This window comes from Salmo trutta, chromosome 8 (genome assembly GCF_901001165.1).
Source record: "Salmo trutta chromosome 8, fSalTru1.1, whole genome shotgun sequence".
Classification (NCBI taxonomy): domain Eukaryota; kingdom Metazoa; phylum Chordata; class Actinopteri; order Salmoniformes; family Salmonidae; genus Salmo; species Salmo trutta.
The window spans coordinates 3,242,828-3,257,959 of NC_042964.1; the positions used below are offsets into that span (position 1 = coordinate 3,242,828).

General features: G+C 43.4%; 11 non-coding genes across 11 annotated transcripts; all 11 read right to left on the reverse strand.

Annotated features, from left to right (window-relative positions):
• Nucleotides 1-885: 885 nt before the first annotated feature.
• Nucleotides 886-958, reverse strand: trnar-ucu (transfer RNA arginine (anticodon UCU)). The gene has a single exon. It is a non-coding gene; the product is annotated as a tRNA-Arg (tRNA).
• Nucleotides 959-1,988: 1,030 nt separating this feature from the next.
• Nucleotides 1,989-2,061, reverse strand: trnar-ucu (transfer RNA arginine (anticodon UCU)). The gene has a single exon. It is a non-coding gene; the product is annotated as a tRNA-Arg (tRNA).
• Nucleotides 2,062-3,090: 1,029 nt separating this feature from the next.
• Nucleotides 3,091-3,163, reverse strand: trnar-ucu (transfer RNA arginine (anticodon UCU)). The gene has a single exon. It is a non-coding gene; the product is annotated as a tRNA-Arg (tRNA).
• A 1,029-nt stretch (nt 3,164-4,192) lies between these two features.
• Nucleotides 4,193-4,265, reverse strand: trnar-ucu (transfer RNA arginine (anticodon UCU)). Its single transcript has one exon. It is a non-coding gene; the product is annotated as a tRNA-Arg (tRNA).
• Nucleotides 4,266-6,396: 2,131 nt separating this feature from the next.
• On the reverse strand, nt 6,397-6,469 carry trnar-ucu (transfer RNA arginine (anticodon UCU)). The gene has a single exon. It is a non-coding gene; the product is annotated as a tRNA-Arg (tRNA).
• Nucleotides 6,470-7,498: 1,029 nt separating this feature from the next.
• On the reverse strand, nt 7,499-7,571 carry trnar-ucu (transfer RNA arginine (anticodon UCU)). Its single transcript has one exon. It is a non-coding gene; the product is annotated as a tRNA-Arg (tRNA).
• Nucleotides 7,572-8,600: 1,029 nt separating this feature from the next.
• trnar-ucu (transfer RNA arginine (anticodon UCU)) lies at nt 8,601-8,673 on the reverse strand. The gene has a single exon. It is a non-coding gene; the product is annotated as a tRNA-Arg (tRNA).
• Nucleotides 8,674-9,703: 1,030 nt separating this feature from the next.
• trnar-ucu (transfer RNA arginine (anticodon UCU)) lies at nt 9,704-9,776 on the reverse strand. The gene has a single exon. It is a non-coding gene; the product is annotated as a tRNA-Arg (tRNA).
• Nucleotides 9,777-10,805: 1,029 nt separating this feature from the next.
• Nucleotides 10,806-10,878, reverse strand: trnar-ucu (transfer RNA arginine (anticodon UCU)). Its single transcript has one exon. It is a non-coding gene; the product is annotated as a tRNA-Arg (tRNA).
• Nucleotides 10,879-11,907: 1,029 nt separating this feature from the next.
• trnar-ucu (transfer RNA arginine (anticodon UCU)) lies at nt 11,908-11,980 on the reverse strand. Its single transcript has one exon. It is a non-coding gene; the product is annotated as a tRNA-Arg (tRNA).
• A 2,131-nt stretch (nt 11,981-14,111) lies between these two features.
• trnar-ucu (transfer RNA arginine (anticodon UCU)) lies at nt 14,112-14,184 on the reverse strand. Its single transcript has one exon. It is a non-coding gene; the product is annotated as a tRNA-Arg (tRNA).
• Between the last annotated feature and the right edge of the window lie 948 nt (nt 14,185-15,132).

The window sequence follows — 15,132 nt, forward strand, 5'->3', positions numbered from 1 at the left end:
ACAGAGGGAACTGAGACATGCCCATGAAATTATGCAATTTTTTATTTATGTTTGCAATTAATTTCTAAAAATAAAAATGGATTGCGGAGGATGGTTTCGATCTATAGACCTCTGGGTTAGGGGCCCAGCACGCTTCCGCTGGGACACTCTGCTTTCATCCGCCACTGATAAGACTTACACTCACAATCCCTGGCTTGGGAGGCCAGTTTTTTAGGCCACGGTGTAATCAGCATGACCTATACGAACTGATAGAAACAGTAAAAAAAATTGAATGACGAAGGGCACTGAGACATGCCCATGATATTTAGCTTTTTTTGATCGCTGGTTGCAATTAATTTCTAAAAATAAAGATTGTTAGCAGAGGATGGTTTCCATCCATAGACCTCTGGGTTATGGGCCCAGCATGCTTCCGCTGGGACACTCTGTTTTCAGCCACCCCTGAGAAGACTTAAACTCACAATCTCTGGCTTGGGAGGTCAGTTTTTTAGGCATCCATCGACCTCTGGGTTATGGCAGTTTTTATATTTCTGTTTGCTGAAAACAAACTGGATAGAAGAGGATGGTTTCAATCCATAAATCACTGGGTTAACTGCCCAGCATACTTCCACTTCATCACTCCACTTTAAGGCACCCCAAAATAATACTTGAACTCACAATACATGGATTAGGAGGCCAGTTTCTTAGGCCACTGTGGCACTGTGTGATCAGCATGACCTATACGAACTGATAGAAGCAGATTAAAAAAAAGAATCACGAAGGGCACAGAGAGATGCCCATGAAAGTATCCTTTTTTTAATCCCTATTTGCACTTCATTTCTAAAAATACAATGGCTTCAACATCTTTGTTCCATGAACTCTCCTCTTCTTTCCCAAACTGCCTTCATCCACCCCAAATGGGACTCGAACCCACAACCCCTGGCTTAGAAGGCCAGTGCCTTATCCATTAGGCCAATGGGGTACTTGCCAAAACCTACCTTGATAGCAGAGAGTGATTTCGATCCATCGACCTCTGGGTTACGGGGCCATCACGCTTCCGCTGCGCCTCTGTAATCAGTGTGACCTATACAAACTGACAGAAGCAGTCAAACAAAGAATCACAGAGGGAACTGAGACATGCCCATGAAATTATGCTATTTTTTATTTATGTTTGCAATTCATTTCTAAAAATAAAAATGGATTGCAGAGGATGGTTTCGATCCATAGACCTCTGGGATATGGGCCCAGCACGCTTCCGCTGGGACACTCTGCTTTCATCCGCCACTGATAAGACTTACACTCACAATCCCTGGCTTAGGAGGCCAGTTTTTTAGGCCACTGGGGCATGGTGTAATCAGCATGACCTATACGAACTGATAGAAACAGTAAAAAAATTGAATGACGAAGGGCACTGAGACATGCCCATGATATTTAGCTTTTTTTGATCGCTGGTTGCAATTAATATCTAAAAATAAATATTGTTAGCAGAGGATGGTTTCCATCCATAGACCTCTGGGTTATGGGCCCAGCATGCTTCCGCTGGGACACTCTGTTTTCAGCCACCCCTGAGAAGACTTAAACTCACAATCTCTGGCTTGGGAGGTCAGTTTTTTAGGCATCCATCGACCTCTGGGTTATGGCAGTTTTTATATTTCTGTTTGCTGAAAACAAACTGAATAGAAGAGGATGGTTTCGATCCATAAATCACTGGGTTAACTGCTCAGCATACTTCCACTTCATCACTCCACTTTAAGGCACCCCAAAATAATACTTGAACTCACAATACATGGATTAGGAGGCCAGTTTCTTAGGCCACTGTGGCACTGTGTGATCAGCATGACCTATACGAACTGATAGAAGCAGATAAAAAAAAAGATTCACGAAGGGCACAGAGAGATGCCCATGAAAGTATCCTTTTTTTAATCCCTATTTGCACTTCATTTCTAAAAATACAATGGCTTCAACATCTTTGTTACATGAACTCTCTTCTTCTTTCCCAAACTGCCTTCATCCACCCCAGATGGGACTCGAAACCACAATCCCTGGCTTAGAAGGCCAGTGCCTTATCCATTAGGCCACTGGGGTACTTGCCAAAACCTACCTTGATAGCAGAGAGTGATTTCGATCCATCGACCTCTGGGTTACGGGGCCATCACGCTTCCGCTGCGCCTCTGTAATCAGTGTGACCTATACAAACTGACAGAAGCAGTCAAACAAAGAATCACAGAGGGAACTGAGACATGCCCATGAAATTATGCTATTTTTTATTTATGGTTGCAATTCATTTCTAAAAATAAAAATGGATTGCAAAGGATCGTTTCGATCGATAGACCTCTGGGTTATGGGCCCAGCACGCTTCCGCTGGGACACTCTGCTTTCATCCGCCACTGATAAGACTTACACTCACAATCCCTGGCTTGGGAGGCCAGTTTTTTAGGCCACTGGGGCATGGTGTAATCAGCATGACCTATACGAACTGATAGAAACAGTAAAAAATTAGAATGACGAAGGAAACTGAGACATGCCCATGATATTTAGCTTTTTTTGATCGCTGGTTGCAATTAATTTCTAAAAATAAAGATTGTTAGCAGAGAATGGTTTCCATCCATAGACCTCTGGGTTATGGGCCCAGCATGCTTCCGCTGGGACACTCTGTTTTCAGCCACCCCTGAGAAGACTTAAACTCACAATCTCTGGCTTGGGAGGTCAGTTTTTTAGGCATCCATCGACCTCTGGGTTATGGCAGTTTTTATATTTCTGTTTGCTGAAAACAAACTGGATAGAAGAGGATGGTTTCGATCCATAAATCACTGGGTTAACTGCCCAGCATACTTCCACTTCATCACTCCACTTTAAGGCACCCCAAAATAATACTTGAACTCACAATACATGGATTAGGAGTCCAGTGTCTTAGGCCACTGTGGCACTGTGTGATCAGCATGACCTATACGAACTGATAGAAGCAGATAAAAAAAAGAATCACGAAGGGCACAGAGAGATGCCCATGAAAATATCCTTTTTTTAATCCCTATTTGTACTTCATTTCTAAAAATACAATGGCTTCAACATCTTTGTTACATGAACTCTCTTCTTCTTTCCCAAACTGCCTTCATCCACCCCAGATGGGACTCGAACCCACAATCCCTGGCTTAGAAGGCCAGTGCCTTATCCATTAGGCCACTGGGGTACTTGCCAAAAACTACCTTGATAGCAGAGAGTGATTTCGATCCATCGACATCTGGGTTACGGGGCCATCACGCTTCTGCTGCGCCTCTGTAATCAGTGTGACCTATACAAACTGACAGAAGCAGTCAAACAAAGAATCACAGAGGGAACTGAGACATGCCCATGAAATTATGCTATTTTTTATTTATGGTTGCAATTCATTTCTAAAAATGAAAATGGATTGCAGAGGATGGTTTCGATCCATAGACCTCTGGGTTATGGGCCCAGCACGCTTCCGCTGGGACACTCTGCTTTCATCCGCCACTGATAAGACTTACACTCACAATCCCTGGCTTGGGAGGCCAGTTTTTTAGGCCACTGGGGCGTGGTGTAATCAGCATGACCTATACGAACTGATAGAAACAGTAAAAAATTAGAATGACGAAGGACACTGAGAAATGCCCATGATATTTAGCTTTTTTTGATCGCTGGTTGCAATTAATTTCTAAAAATAAAGATTGTTAGCAGAGGATGGTTTCCATCCATAGACCTCTGGGTTATGGGCCCAGCATGCTTCCGCTGGGACACTCTGTTTTCAGCCACCCCTGAGAAGACTTAAACTCACAATCTCTGGCTTGGGAGGTCAGTTTTTTAGGCATCCATTGACCTCTGGGTTATGGCAGTTTTTATATTTCTGTTTGCTGAAAACAAACTGGATAGAAGAGGATGGTTTCGATCCATAAATCACTGGGTTAACTGCCCAGCATACTTCCACTTCATCACTCCACTTTAAGGCACCCCAAAATAATACTTGAACTCACAATACATGGATTAGGAGGCCAGTTTCTTAGGCCACTGTGGCACTGTGTGATCAGCATGACCTATACGAACTGATAGAAGCAGATAAAAAAAAGAATCACGAAGGGCACAGAGAGATGCCCATGAAAGTATCCTTTTTTTAATCCCTATTTGTGCTTCATTTCTAAAAATACAATGGCTTCAACATCTTTGTTACATGAACTCTCTTCTTCTTTCCCAAACTGCCTTCATCCACCCCAGATGGGACTCGAACCCACAATCCCTGGCTTAGAAGGCCAGTGCCTTATCCATTAGGCCACTGGGGTACTTGCCAAAACCTACCTTGATAGCAGAGAGTGATTTCAATCCATCGACCTCTGGGTTACGGGGCCATCACGCTTCCGCTGCGCCTCTGTAATCAGTGTGACCTATACAAACTGACAGAAGCAGTCAAACAAAGAATCACAGAGGGAACTGAGACATGCCCATGAAATTATGCAATTTTTTATTTATGGTTGCAATTCATTTCTAAAAATAAAAATGGATTGCAGAGGATGGTTTCGATCCATAGACCTCTGGGTTATGGGCCCAGCATGCTTCCGCTGGGACACTCTGTTTTCATCCGCCACTGATAAGACTTACACTCACAATCCCTGGCTTGGGAGGCCAGTTTTTTAGGCCACTGGGGCATGGTGTAATCAGCATGACCTATACGAACTGATAGAAACAGTAAAAAATTAGAATGACGAAGGACACGGAGACATGCCCATTATATTTAGCTTTTTTTGATCGCTGGTTGCAATTAATTTCTAAAAATAAAGATTGTTAGCAGAGGATGGTTTCCATCCATAGACCTCTGGGTTATGGGCCCAGCATGCTTCCGCTGGGACACTCTGTTTTCAGCCACCCCTGAGAAGACTTAAACTCACAATCTCTGGCTTGGGAGGTCAATTTTTTAGGCATCCATCGACCTCTGGGTTATGGCAGTTCTTATATTTCTGTTTGCTGAAAACAAACTGGATAGAAGAGGATGGTTTCGATCCATAAATCACTGGTTTAACTGCCCAGCATACTTCCACTTCATCACTCCACTTTAAGGCACCCCAAAATAATACTTGAACTCACAATACATGGATTAGGAGGCCAGTTTCTTAGGCCACTGAGGCACTGTGTGATCAGCATGACCTATACGAACTGATAGAAGCAGATAAAAAAAACAATCACGAAGGGCACAGAGAGATGCCCATGAAAGTATACTTTTTTTAATCCCTATTTGCACTTCATTTCTAAAAATACAAAGGCTTCAACCTCTTTGTTACATGAACTCTCTTCTTCTTTCCCAAACTGCCTTCATCCACCCCAGATGGGACTCGAACCCACAATCCCTTGCTTAGAAGGCCAGTGCCTTATCCATTATGCCACTGGGGTACTTGCCAAAACCTACCTTGATAGCAGAGAGTGATTTCGATCCATCGACCTCTGGGTTACGGGGCCATCACGCTTCCGCTGCGCCTCTGTAATCAGTGTGACCTATACAAACTGACAGAAGCAGTCAAACAAAGAATCACAGAGGGAACTGAGACATGCCCATGAAATTATGCTATTTTTTATTTATGGTTGCAATTCATTTCTAAAAATAAAAATGGATTGCAAAGGATGGTTTCGATCGATAGACCTCTGGGTTATGGGCCCAGCACGCTTCCGCTGGGACACTCTGTTTTCATCCGCCACTGATAAGACTTACACTCACAATCCCTGGCTTGGGAGGCCAGTTTTTTAGGCCACTGGGGCATGGTGTAATCAGCATGACCTATACGAACTGATAGAAACAGTAAAAAATTAGAATGACGAAGGAAACTGAGACATGCCCATGATATTTAGCTTTTTTTGATCGCTGGTTGCAATTAATTTCTAAAAATAAAGATTGTTAGCAGAGAATGGTTTCCATCCATAGACCTCTGGGTTATGGGCCCAGCATGCTTCCGCTGGGACACTCTGTTTTCAGCCACCCCTGAGAAGACTTAAACTCACAATCTCTGGCTTGGGAGGTCAGTTTTTTAGGCATCCATCGACCTCTGGGTTATGGCAGTTTTTATATTTCTGTTTGCTGAAAACAAACTGGATAGAAGAGGATGGTTTCAATCCATAAATCACTGGGTTAACTGCCCAGCATACTTCCACTTCATCACTCCACTTTAAGGCACCCCAAAATAATACTTGAACTCACAATACATGGATTAGGAGTCCAGTGTCTTAGGCCACTGTGGCACTGTGTGATCAGCATGACCTATACGAACTGATAGAAGCAGATAAAAAAAAGAATCACGAAGGGCACAGAGAGATGCCCATGAAAGTATCCTTTTTTTAATCCCTATTTGCACTTCATTTCTAAAAATACAATGGCTTCAACATCTTTGTTACATGAACTCTCTTCTTCTTTCCCAAACTGCCTTCATCCACCCCAGATGGGACTCGAACCCACAATCCCTGGCTTAGAAGGCCAGTGCCTTATCCATTAGGCCACTGGGGTACTTGCCAAAAACTACCTTGATAGCAGAGAGTGATTTCGATCCATCGACATCTGGGTTACGGGGCCATCACGCTTCTGCTGCGCCTCTGTAATCAGTGTGACCTATACAAACTGACAGAAGCAGTCAAACAAAGAATCACAGAGGGAACTGAGACATGCCCATGAAATTATGCTATTTTTTATTTATGGTTGCAATTCATTTCTAAAAATGAAAATGGATTGCAGAGGATGGTTTCGATCCATAGACCTCTGGGTTATGGGCCCAGCACGCTTCCGCTGGGACACTCTGCTTTCATCCGCCACTGATAAGACTTACACTCACAATCCCTGGCTTGGGAGGCCAGTTTTTTAGGCCACTGGGGCGTGGTGTAATCAGCATGACCTATACGAACTGATAGAAACAGTAAAAAATTAGAATGACGAAGGACACTGAGAAATGCCCATGATATTTAGCTTTTTTTGATCGCTGGTTGCAATTAATTTCTAAAAATAAAGATTGTTAGCAGAGGATGGTTTCCATCCATAGACCTCTGGGTTATGGGCCCAGCATGCTTCCGCTGGGACACTCTGTTTTCAGCCACCCCTGAGAAGACTTAAACTCACAATCTCTGGCTTGGGAGGTCAGTTTTTTAGGCATCCATCGACCTCTGGGTTATGGCAGTTTTTATATTTCTGTTTGCTGAAAACAAACTGGATAGAAGAGGATGGTTTCGATCCATAAATCACTGGGTTAACTGCCCAGCATACTTCCACTTCATCACTCCACTTTAAGGCACCCCAAAATAATACTTGAACTCACAATACATGGATTAGGAGGCCAGTTTCTTAGGCCACTGTGGCACTGTGTGATCAGCATGACCTATACGAACTGATAGAAGCAGATAAAAAAAAGAATCACGAAGGGCACAGAGAGATGCCCATGAAAGTATCCTTTTTTTAATCCCTATTTGTGCTTCATTTCTAAAAATACAATGGCTTCAACATCTTTGTTACATGAACTCTCTTCTTCTTTCCCAAACTGCCTTCATCCACCCCAGATGGGACTCGAACCCACAATCCCTGGCTTAGAAGGCCAGTGCCTTATCCATTAGGCCACTGGGGTACTTGCCAAAAACTACCTTGATAGCAGAGAGTGATTTCGATCCATCGACATCTGGGTTACGGGGCCATCACGCTTCTGCTGCGCCTCTGTAATCAGTGTGACCTATACAAACTGACAGAAGCAGTCAAACAAAGAATCACAGAGGGAACTGAGACATGCCCATGAAATTATGCTATTTTTTATTTATGGTTGCAATTCATTTCTAAAAATGAAAATGGATTGCAGAGGATGGTTTCGATCCATAGACCTTTGGGTTATGGGCCCAGCACGCTTCCGCTGGGACACTCTGCTTTCATCCGCCACTGATAAGACTTACACTCACAATCCCTGGCTTGGGAGGCCAGTTTTTTAGGCCACTGGAGCATGGTGTAATCAGCATGACCTATACGAACTGATAGAAACAGTAAAAAATTAGAATGACGAAGGACACGGAGACATGCCCATTATATTTAGCTTTTTTTGATCGCTGGTTGCAATTAATTTCTAAAAATAAAGATTGTTAGCAGAGGATGGTTTCCATCCATAGACCTCTGGGTTATGGGCCCAGCATGCTTCCGCTGGGACACTCTGTTTTCAGCCACCCCTGAGAAGACTTAAACTCACAATCTCTGGCTTGGGAGGTCAGTTTTTTAGGCATCCATCGACCTCTGGGTTATGGCAGTTTTTATATTTCTGTTTGCTGAAAACAAACTGGATAGAAGAGGATGGTTTCGATCCATAAATCACTGGGTTAACTGCCCAGCATACTTCCACTTCATCACTCCACTTTAAGGCACCCCAAAATAATACTTGAACTCACAATACATGGATTAGGAGGCCAGTTTCTTAGGCCACTGTGGCACTGTGTGATCAGCATGACCTATACGAACTGATAGAAGCAGATAAAAAAAAGAATCACGAAGGGCACAGAGAGATGCCCATGAAAGTATCCTTTTTTTAATCCCTATTTGTGCTTCATTTCTAAAAATACAATGGCTTCAACATCTTTGTTACATGAAATCTCTTCTTCTTTCCCAAACTGCCTTCATCCACCCCAGATGGGACTCGAACCCACAATCCCTGGCTTAGAAGGCCAGTGCCTTATCCATTAGGCCACTGGGGTACTTGCCAAAAACTACCTTGATAGCAGAGAGTGATTTCGATCCATCGACATCTGGGTTACGGGGCCATCACGCTTCTGCTGCGCCTCTGTAATCAGTGTGACCTATACAAACTGACAGAAGCAGTCAAACAAAGAATCACAGAGGGAACTGAGACATGCCCATGAAATTATGCTATTTTTTATTTATGGTTGCAATTCATTTCTAAAAATGAAAATGGATTGCAGAGGATGGTTTCGATCCATAGACCTCTGGGTTATGGGCCCAGCACGCTTCCGCTGGGACACTCTGCTTTCATCCGCCACTGATAAGACTTACACTCACAATCCCTGGCTTAGGAGGCCAGTTTTTTAGGCCACTGGGGCATGGTGTAATCAGCATGACCTATACGAACTGATAGAAACAGTAAAAAAATTGAATGACGAAGGGCACTGAGACATGCCCATGATATTTAGATTTTTTTGATTGCTGGTTGCAATTAATATGTAAAAATAAATATTGTTAGCAGAGGATGGTTTCCATCCATAGACCTCTGGGTTATGGGCCCAGCATGCTTCCGCTGGGACACTCTGTTTTCAGCCACCCCTGAGAAGACTTAAACTCACAATCTCTGGCTTGGGAGGTCAGTTTTTTAGGCATCCATCGACCTCTGGGTTATGGCAGTTTTTATATTTCTGTTTGCTGAAAACAAACTGAATAGAAGAGGATGGTTTCGATCCATAAATCACTGGGTTAACTGCTCAGCATACTTCCACTTCATCACTCCACTTTAAGGCACCCCAAAATAATACTTGAACTCACAATACATGGATTAGGAGGCCAGTTTCTTAGGCCACTGTGGCACTGTGTGATCAGCATGACCTATACGAACTGATAGAAGCAGATAAAAAAAAAGATTCACGAAGGGCACAGAGAGATGCCCATGAAAGTATCCTTTTTTTAATCCCTATTTGCACTTCATTTCTAAAAATACAATGGCTTCAACATCTTTGTTACATGAACTCTCTTCTTCTTTCCCAAACTGCCTTCATCCACCCCAGATGGGACTCGAAACCACAATCCCTGGCTTAGAAGGCCAGTGCCTTATCCATTAGGCCACTGGGGTACTTGCCAAAACCTACCTTGATAGCAGAGAGTGATTTCGATCCATCGACCTCTGGGTTACGGGGCCATCACGCTTCCGCTGCGCCTCTGTAATCAGTGTGACCTATACAAACTGACAGAAGCAGTCAAACAAAGAATCACAGAGGGAACTGAGACATGCCCATGAAATTATGCTATTTTTTATTTATGGTTGCAATTCATTTCTAAAAATAAAAATGGATTGCAAAGGATCGTTTCGATCGATAGACCTCTGGGTTATGGGCCCAGCACGCTTCCGCTGGGACACTCTGCTTTCATCCGCCACTGATAAGACTTACACTCACAATCCCTGGCTTGGGAGGCCAGTTTTTTAGGCCACTGGGGCATGGTGTAATCAGCATGACCTATACGAACTGATAGAAACAGTAAAAAATTAGAATGACGAAGGAAACTGAGACATGCCCATGATATTTAGCTTTTTTTGATCGCTGGTTGCAATTAATTTCTAAAAATAAAGATTGTTAGCAGAGAATGGTTTCCATCCATAGACCTCTGGGTTATGGGCCCAGCATGCTTCCGCTGGGACACTCTGTTTTCAGCCACCCCTGAGAAGACTTAAACTCACAATCTCTGGCTTGGGAGGTCAGTTTTTTAGGCATCCATCGACCTCTGGGTTATGGCAGTTTTTATATTTCTGTTTGCTGAAAACAAACTGGATAGAAGAGGATGGTTTCGATCCATAAATCACTGGGTTAACTGCCCAGCATACTTCCACTTCATCACTCCACTTTAAGGCACCCCAAAATAATACTTGAACTCACAATACATGGATTAGGAGTCCAGTGTCTTAGGCCACTGTGGCACTGTGTGATCAGCATGACCTATACGAACTGATAGAAGCAGATAAAAAAAAGAATCACGAAGGGCACAGAGAGATGCCCATGAAAATATCCTTTTTTTAATCCCTATTTGTACTTCATTTCTAAAAATACAATGGCTTCAACATCTTTGTTACATGAACTCTCTTCTTCTTTCCCAAACTGCCTTCATCCACCCCAGATGGGACTCGAACCCACAATCCCTGGCTTAGAAGGCCAGTGCCTTATCCATTAGGCCACTGGGGTACTTGCCAAAAACTACCTTGATAGCAGAGAGTGATTTCGATCCATCGACATCTGGGTTACGGGGCCATCACGCTTCTGCTGCGCCTCTGTAATCAGTGTGACCTATACAAACTGACAGAAGCAGTCAAACAAAGAATCACAGAGGGAACTGAGACATGCCCATGAAATTATGCTATTTTTTATTTATGGTTGCAATTCATTTCTAAAAATGAAAATGGATTGCAGAGGATGGTTTCGATCCATAGACCTCTGGGTTATGGGCCCAGCACGCTTCCGCTGGGACACTCTGCTTTCATCCGCCACTGATAAGACTTACACTCACAATCCCTGGCTTGGGAGGCCAGTTTTTTAGGCCACTGGGGCGTGGTGTAATCAGCATGACCTATACGAACTGATAGAAACAGTAAAAAATTAGAATGACGAAGGACACTGAGAAATGCCCATGATATTTAGCTTTTTTTGATCGCTGGTTGCAATTAATTTCTAAAAATAAAGATTGTTAGCAGAGGATGGTTTCCATCCATAGACCTCTGGGTTATGGGCCCAGCATGCTTCCGCTGGGACACTCTGTTTTCAGCCACCCCTGAGAAGACTTAAACTCACAATCTCTGGCTTGGGAGGTCAGTTTTTTAGGCATCCATCGACCTCTGGGTTATGGCAGTTTTTATATTTCTGTTTGCTGAAAACAAACTGGATAGAAGAGGATGGTTTCGATCCATAAATCACTGGGTTAACTGCCCAGCATACTTCCACTTCATCACTCCACTTTAAGGCACCCCAAAATAATACTTGAACTCACAATACATGGATTAGGAGGCCAGTTTCTTAGGCCACTGTGGCACTGTGTGATCAGCATGACCTATACGAACTGATAGAAGCAGATAAAAAAAAGAATCACGAAGGGCACAGAGAGATGCCCATGAAAGTATCCTTTTTTTAATCCCTATTTGTGCTTCATTTCTAAAAATACAATGGCTTCAACATCTTTGTTACATGAACTCTCTTCTTCTTTCCCAAACTGCCTTCATCCACCCCAGATGGGACTCGAACCCACAATCCCTGGCTTAGAAGGCCAGTGCCTTATCCATTAGGCCACTGGGGTACTTGCCAAAACCTACCTTGATAGCAGAGAGTGATTTCAATCCATCGACCTCTGGGTTACGGGGCCATCACGCTTCCGCTGCGCCTCTGTAATCAGTGTGACCTATACAAACTGACAGAAGCAGTCAAACAAAGAATCACAGAGGGAACTGAGACATGCCCATGAAATTATGCAATTTTTTATTTATGGTTGCAATTCATTTCTAAAAATAAAAATGGATTGCAGAGGATGGTTTCGATCCATAGACCTCTGGGTTATGGGCCCAGCATGCTTCCGCTGGGACACTCTGTTTTCATCCGCCACTGATAAGACTTACACTCACAATCCCTGGCTTGGGAGGCCAGTTTTTTAGGCCACTGGGGCATGGTGTAATCAGCATGACCTATACGAACTGATAGAAACAGTAAAAAATTAGAATGACGAAGGACACGGAGACATGCCCATTATATTTAGCTTTTTTTGATCGCTGGTTGCAATTAATTTCTAAAAATAAAGATTGTTAGCAGAGGATGGTTTCCATCCATAGACCTCTGGGTTATGGGCCCAGCATGCTTCCGCTGGGACACTCTGTTTTCAGCCACCCCTGAGAAGACTTAAACTCACAATCTCTGGCTTGGGAGGTCAATTTTTTAGGCATCCATCGACCTCTGGGTTATGGCAGTTCTTATATTTCTGTTTGCTGAAAACAAACTGGATAGAAGAGGATGGTTTCGATCCATAAATCACTGGTTTAACTGCCCAGCATACTTCCACTTCATCACTCCACTTTAAGGCACCCCAAAATAATACTTGAACTCACAATACATGGATTAGGAGGCCAGTTTCTTAGGCCACTGAGGCACTGTGTGATCAGCATGACCTATACGAACTGATAGAAGCAGATAAAAAAAACAATCACGAAGGGCACAGAGAGATGCCCATGAAAGTATCCTTTTTTTAATCCCTATTTGCACTTCATTTCTAAAAATACAAAGGCTTCAACCTCTTTGTTACATGAACTCTCTTCTTCTTTCCCAAACTGCCTTCATCCACCCCAGATGGGACTCGAACCCACAATCCCTTGCTTAGAAGGCCAGTGCCTTATCCATTATGCCACTGGGGTACTTGCCAAAACCTACCTTGATAGCAGAGAGTGATTTCGATCCATCGACCTCTGGGTTACGGGGCCATCACGCTTCCGCTGCGCCTCTGTAATCAGTGTGACCTATACAAACTGACAGAAGCAGTCAAACAAAGAATCACAGAGGGAACTGAGACATGCCCATGAAATTATGCTATTTTTTATTTATGGTTGCAATTCATTTCTAAAAATAAAAATGGATTGCAAAGGATGGTTTCGATCGATAGACCTCTGGGTTATGGGCCCAGCACGCTTCCGCTGGGACACTCTGTTTTCATCCGCCACTGATAAGACTTACACTCACAATCCCTGGCTTGGGAGGCCAGTTTTTTAGGCCACTGGGGCATGGTGTAATCAGCATGACCTATACGAACTGATAGAAACAGTAAAAAATTAGAATGACGAAGGAAACTGAGACATGCCCATGATATTTAGCTTTTTTTGATCGCTGGTTGCAATTAATTTCTAAAAATAAAGATTGTTAGCAGAGAATGGTTTCCATCCATAGACCTCTGGGTTATGGGCCCAGCATGCTTCCGCTGGGACACTCTGTTTTCAGCCACCCCTGAGAAGACTTAAACTCACAATCTCTGGCTTGGGAGGTCAGTTTTTTAGGCATCCATCGACCTCTGGGTTATGGCAGTTTTTATATTTCTGTTTGCTGAAAACAAACTGGATAGAAGAGGATGGTTTCGATCCATAAATCACTGGGTTAACTGCCCAGCATACTTCCACTTCATCACTCCACTTTAAGGCACCCCAAAATAATACTTGAACTCACAATACATGGATTAGGAGTCCAGTGTCTTAGGCCACTGTGGCACTGTGTGATCAGCATGACCTATACGAACTGATAGAAGCAGATAAAAAAAAGAATCACGAAGGGCACAGAGAGATGCCCATGAAAGTATCCTTTTTTTAATCCCTATTTGCACTTCATTTCTAAAAATACAATGGCTTCAACATCTTTGTTACATGAACTCTCTTCTTCTTTCCCAAACTGCCTTCATCCACCCCAGATGGGACTCGAACCCACAATCCCTGGCTTAGAAGGCCAGTGCCTTATCCATTAGGCCACTGGGGTACTTGCCAAAAACTACCTTGATAGCAGAGAGTGATTTCGATCCATCGACATCTGGGTTACGGGGCCATCACGCTTCTGCTGCGCCTCTGTAATCAGTGTGACCTATACAAACTGACAGAAGCAGTCAAACAAAGAATCACAGAGGGAACTGAGACATGCCCATGAAATTATGCTATTTTTTATTTATGGTTGCAATTCATTTCTAAAAATGAAAATGGATTGCAGAGGATGGTTTCGATCCATAGACCTCTGGGTTATGGGCCCAGCACGCTTCCGCTGGGACACTCTGCTTTCATCCGCCACTGATAAGACTTACACTCACAATCCCTGGCTTGGGAGGCCAGTTTTTTAGGCCACTGGGGCGTGGTGTAATCAGCATGACCTATACGAACTGATAGAAACAGTAAAAAATTAGAATGACGAAGGACACTGAGAAATGCCCATGATATTTAGCTTTTTTTGATCGCTGGTTGCAATTAATTTCTAAAAATAAAGATTGTTAGCAGAGGATGGTTTCCATCCATAGACCTCTGGGTTATGGGCCCAGCATGCTTCCGCTGGGACACTCTGTTTTCAGCCACCCCTGAGAAGACTTAAACTCACAATCTCTGGCTTGGGAGGTCAGTTTTTTAGGCATCCATCGACCTCTGGGTTATGGCAGTTTTTATATTTCTGTTTGCTGAAAACAAACTGGATAGAAGAGGATGGTTTCGATCCATAAATCACTGGGTTAACTGCCCAGCATACTTCCACTTCATCACTCCACTTTAAGGCACCCCAAAATAATACTTGAACTCACAATACATGGATTAGGAGGCCAGTTTCTTAGGCCACTGTGGCACTGTGTGATCAGCATGACCTATACGAACTGATAGAAGCAGATAAAAAAAAGAATCACGAAGGGCACAGAGAGATGCCCATGAAAGTATCCTTTTTTTAATCCCTATT